This window comes from Mastomys coucha, unplaced genomic scaffold (genome assembly GCF_008632895.1).
Source record: "Mastomys coucha isolate ucsf_1 unplaced genomic scaffold, UCSF_Mcou_1 pScaffold23, whole genome shotgun sequence".
NCBI classification, from domain to species: domain Eukaryota; kingdom Metazoa; phylum Chordata; class Mammalia; order Rodentia; family Muridae; genus Mastomys; species Mastomys coucha.
In genome coordinates, this window is record NW_022196906.1 from 31,222,510 (window position 1) to 31,227,669 (window position 5,160).

Below are 5,160 nucleotides of genomic sequence, written 5' to 3' on the forward strand. Positions count from 1 at the left end.
GGCTGGAATAATTATCCTTTTAGTGAGATACCACACTTAGGTAGGTCTGCTTACCTTTCTAAATACTGACTCAGAAAGAGGCAACTTTTTATTTTCTTCTCCTCCTTCCAGATGTTGGCCAGAACCTAAGCATGCTTTTTCTGATAGTTTGGGCTTCCTTACTCTTTCTCTAAAGCCACTGGCCTCCCTGCCATGTGGTGCCAGCTGCCAAGCCTAGGTGAACGCTGCTACCACAAAGCTCTCTTCCTTCTGCATTTTCCTCCTCCCAGATACTCCTGAGATCAACAGCTTGTCTGGCCTGGATTTTTCTTTTAAATTATAATAAAATTGTCCTTGAGCTTAAAAATAAAAACCTACAAAAGTAGGGCTAAAGAGATGGATGGCTCGGTGGTTAAGAGCACTGCCTGGTCTTTCAAAGGTGCTGAGTTCAATTCCCAGCAACCACGTGTGGCTTGCAGCCATCTGTAATGGAATCTGATGCCCTCTTCTGGTGTGTCTGAAGACAGAGCATGCATATATATATAATTATTAAATAAATATTTAAAACCTATAAAACCAAAATAGTCTATAAAGTCAGTAGCTAGTAGCTGTGTGAGATTTTAGTTATTTACAGAGAGAAGTATTTTGGTAAAGGTGAAAAAACTAAATATCTTCCCAGAAATCATTGCTACCCAATTTTTTGTTTTGTTTTGTTTGAGACAGGGTTTCTTTGTGTAGCCCTGCCTGTCCTGGAACTCACTCTGTAGATCAGGCTGGCCTCAAACTCAGAAATCCGCCTGCCTCTGCCTCCCAAGTGCTGGGGTACGCCACTACTGCCTGGCTCGCTATCCAATTTTTTTAAATTGATGTCACAGGCTTATACAGTGTACACACACACACACATACACACTATCAATTATTTCATCTTGGTTTGTCTTCTACAGTTCTTATCTGTAATAATTAGTATGGTGAAAGGAAATGGTTACTTTCTTTTTTCATACTCAAGATAATCATGTCTAACCTTAAAAGACAAATAACAACAATAAAAGTCCAGAAGTGGAAGGCTAAACAAATGAACCAATGGATTTCAGAGATGTCACCATGAGGCATCACTCCTTAGGTTTGGGGCCTGCCTGGAGACGGGGCTACCTTAGGGTTATTCCTCAAACACCCACGCAGAGCATCTCAGGGTCCATTAGCTATTCTCTGAACAGGGCAGGTTGTACTGTTCATTCACTGTCCAGAAAGCGTGGTAGTTCTCCACTGTGTAAGAGAACAAGTCCTTGGATAGCGCTGCAGGATGGTGCCCTGGCAGGCTAGAACAGCAGTACCCTCCCAGCTCTATTAGGTAAAACCTTTCTCCAGTCAGTTAAGTGATACTATGTAATATTTTAGAAATGTCTCAAACCAGCCAAGTGTATGGAGTAGTATTTTGATAAGCAACTTAAAAAATTTCTCACTGGTAATTAGGTAGAAAAACTCGATTCTTTTCTGATCAGGGGTTTCAGATAATTAATGTTAAAGTGCACCAGAGGAATTGTATCAGTGCACAGGCGCTGAGAGCACATGCTTCCTCCATGTAAACAGCACATCTGCACTTCAACACAGATGAGTGCCCACTGGTTGTGTGCTGATGGAGTAAGGCAATGGAGGGATCAGGGTGGAGCTATTCTAGGTATTCCATGTGGTTTTTTTCTAATACAGTGATGAGTTTCCTGTTCTATTCTTCAAGACCTAACCTGTCCTATCAACTCAGTCCCATCCCTGAAGAAGGTAGGTGTTCCTATTTGATTCCCAGAGGGTAAGGAAATGTGCTGTTATTTCACAGATGAGAAACAGGCAGAAAAGAGGATGGGTTTGAGAGTTCACAGTAGTAGGAACTCCAGATTTGAGGTGCCAGCGCTAACTCCTCTTCTATTCATTTTCATCTCATACCTTAAAGATCAACTTTTGCTTTCAAACAACTCCTTAGTTTTCCATTGGTTAGTTGTTTGCACCCACCATTTCCCTCATTCATATCTGTGAAGGTAAGAATTCTTTAGAACTACTAACACTGATTAGAACACATGACAAATGTGTCAGTCCAGCCCTTGGCTTGACCAGATTCAAAAATCAGATACAGAAAATAATCTGGACACCTGTTGATTACCCTGAGTGGAATGGACAGTTTAGGACTGGAAAGGACTTTTTTATAGTTGATAGACCTGACCCTTTAACCCTAACCCCAAGCATGGAAGTAAGCACATGTCATTCATGCAGACATGACAGTTTTCATTACATGTAGCAAAGGTGCCAGGTATTCACAAAGCACACATTAAGTGCTTACGTCATCATGTATCAGATCTATTAAGTGGGTCTTGTTAGTGTCTCCACTTGCTACAACAGGTACAGACTGGCGGAATCATTCAACAAGGGGGATTTAGGAGTCAAGGCTGGAAGTCAGGCAATTTGGCTCAGTGTTCAAGCTCCTAACACTTATAATATTGTACTATGTGTCTGTAAGATACAAACAGGATTAAAGGGACCAGATTCAGGTAACACAGATCCACTTAAGAGAAACCCCTAGAAGCAGCTGTTGATTGTGAGGAGGAAGTCCAACATCTGGAATTGGGCAGGAGCGTGGGACAAAGTAGTTAGAGTATACTTAAAGATGATGTCATTGATGAGCTCTGATTGGGGCACCGTGCAGCAACCAGAAGAGGGAGCAGGGATTTCTAAGAGGATGGAAAGGATGCTGCTGTACTAGATGCTGTGTGGCCACCCCTGTATGCATGTAAATCTTTGAGGATTTTGGCACATGCGCGTGCACATGCGTGGTGGATATGTATGCATGTGGAGGCCATAAGTTAACCTCAGGTGTCATTGTCAGGTGCCATTCATCTTGGTTTTTGTCTGTCTTAGGTAAGTTCTCACGAGCCTGAAGCTTGCTATCTGTCTGCTTCTGCCTCTCGAGTGCTGGATAATAACTTACCCCCTACACTTTTCTTCGAGTGTGTTCTGGGGGTCAAACTCGGGTCCTCATGCTTGCACAGCAAGCACTTTACTTTGCAGCTTCCCAGCACTGGGGACTTCTTTTTCCTATGCTTCTGACTGTAAGTTGGTCATGTCTGTTTTGCACTAATGATGTGTATTAGTTTGCTATTGCTGCTGTAACACATTTCAAATTTCATGTGGCTTAGAACAATGCATGTGTTATCTTACTGTCTCACAGGGCTAAGGACAGTACTGTAGGAGTCTAGGAGAGGATCTATTTGCATTTTTTTCAGCTTCTAGAAGTCACTCACATTCCAGGGTTGGTGAGCCCTTTCTGTATTCAAAAGCCAGCAATGTAATATCTTTCAATCTTTTCCACCCCTGCCTCACTGTCATTAATGAGAGCCTTGTGGTTATCCTGGGCTCACCTGACAACCCATCTCAAGGTCCTGAAGTCTCGTTTATCATATAATACAGTATATTTATGGGTTCTAAGAATTAGGCTGTAGACATTCTGGGTGAGGGGCATTACACCTACTACAGTCCCATTTTCCAGCTGTAAGGATGGCCTCCTTCCATTCCCAACCGTCCCTTACTCCCATAACCTCATGGACAAGGTCTGTTGCTTTGTCTAGATCTCAGAGCTCCCCGCAGTGGCCCTCCGCACCCTCAGTCTGGACCCATGCTTAGGTCCTTCCTCACACCTTCAGTGAAGCCTCAAAATGCTCAGCTCTACAAGAGGCTCTTTCCCTTCCACCTCCTCCCCACGTGCCCCTCCTCAGACATACTAGCCCAACCTCCCAATGGATCTCTAAAGGAGAAACACAAAGAGTTATTGCCTTTTAATTACACATGCTATTGTAGCATCTATAAGGAAGAACATTTTAAGCTTAATTGAGACCAAATGTGAAGTTAAATTAAATGAATAACTAATTAACGTAATGTTCCTGCATTAGCCCCATGTGAGTGCAGAGGCCTAAGAGAAGACAGGTACCAGGCCTCTGGTGAACAAAATGTGTGCAGAGCTGAGGTGTTGGGGGGATGAGGGGGATGCAGAGAACCTGGCAGGTCTGTGCAAAATGGTACATGGGGGTCCTCCAACCTTTGGGGTTTTCTCCAGCCCTCTTCTTACACCTACAAGCCTAAGCCCTCATTTTTGAGGCCTGGCTCTGGGTTCCCACAAATCTTTTGAAGCTTTCTAATGCCTCTCTTGCCTGCCTGGAGTGTATGTGTTTGTTTGCTGTGGTCCTTATCCCAGCACAGGATAGCATGACAAGATTTATACTAGCTTCTGTCTTCTGCTTCTCAGTGCCTGTCATATTGATTATCCAAGGCCCACGAATTCTTCCTTCAGATGCTGTCACATCTGAAGCCACCAAGATCACCCCTACTGGCCCTGTCCCATCAGGTCTGGACTGATGGATGATGCAGCCCTCAACTCAAGTCACTGCTTTTTGGCTTGTGCTGATTCTTTTTTCATATTCTGTCTTCTCTGCTAAAGGGACAAGAGCAGCGAGTGTGACTTATCTCCCTTCACACCGATCCTATGCCTCGAGCAATGTTATTCCCCTGTTCTAGACGAGGAAACAGGAAGAATGTGGTAAGTAACGAGGCTCGGATGGAGACTTCCAGGAACCACTCCTTCCACATTGACCTCCCAAGAGGGAGTCAGGAAAACACCATCTTCCTCCTCTGAAACGGAATGGCAACACCTGCTTGCACTGGACTCTACCGCCATCTAGTGGCCTACAGAAGTAACACAGCTTTGCCTTCAAGTCTGTCCTTTCCACGTAATGTCAGTCTTTCTGGTCTTGAGATATTTGTGAACACCAAGCAGACTACTGTGTGTCAGCCCCTGCCCTGTACAAGGTCCTGAGTATAAGATGTTCCTGACTGACTGCTTCCTGCAGAACCAAAGTGAGGCTCAGGCAGGTGAGCTTCATATTTTATTGCTGAGACCAGTGTATCTAGCTAACACACTGACACAACATTCTAGTAAATGCAATGTATGTGTCTTCTATGGGGGTCTAGGCTCCTGCTGTATTGCATTGTATTGATCAATGTCATGATCAATGCCCTCTGGGAAAGCCAGCTGTCACAGCCCTAGAACACTAATCTTTGTTGTTCATGTGACAATGCTTCACTGCCCCTCGTGAGCCCCAAGGCTGCTGGTATGCCAGGCCCTACCAAGGATAAACAGAGGCACAG

General features: G+C 44.2%; 1 protein-coding gene across 1 annotated transcript in view; it reads left to right on the forward strand.

Moving 5' to 3' along the window:
• Tmem218 (transmembrane protein 218) overlaps window positions 1-5,036 on the forward strand; it is a 20,596-nt gene extending 15,560 nt beyond the window's left edge. The window contains exon 6 of the transcript XR_004111419.1: window positions 4,454-5,036. The gene's annotated coding sequence lies outside the window, so the exon portion shown is untranslated. The remainder of the gene's footprint in view (window positions 1-4,453) is intronic.
• Window positions 5,037-5,160: the final 124 nt, after the last annotated feature.